Raw genomic sequence first — 284 nt, 5'->3', positions numbered from 1 at the left:
CTGCTGGTGGGCTGAAACTTGCAAGATGCATGCAGAGTCGTCTTTATATAATATATATATATATATGTTTTGTTTGTTTGTTAAAAAGTTGTTCTCAAGCTGAATCAGATTCCATGGTATCTGCACGTCCTGATGCCCCATGCAGCGCCCCCTTCCCACAGCCTCTCTCTCATGTGTGCTGCAAGAGCCCAGGAAGGCTACATTTGGAAGGTCTGGCTGAGCTTCAGAGCAGTGGAGAAACCAGCAAAGGCAAGTGTAGCTCCCCTCCAAACACCAGAACAATC

The sequence above is a fragment of the Podarcis cretensis genome (genome assembly GCF_951804945.1).
Source record: "Podarcis cretensis genome assembly, chromosome: Z".
Taxonomy (NCBI): domain Eukaryota; kingdom Metazoa; phylum Chordata; class Lepidosauria; order Squamata; family Lacertidae; genus Podarcis; species Podarcis cretensis.
Note: the sequence above shows the minus strand (reverse complement) of the source record.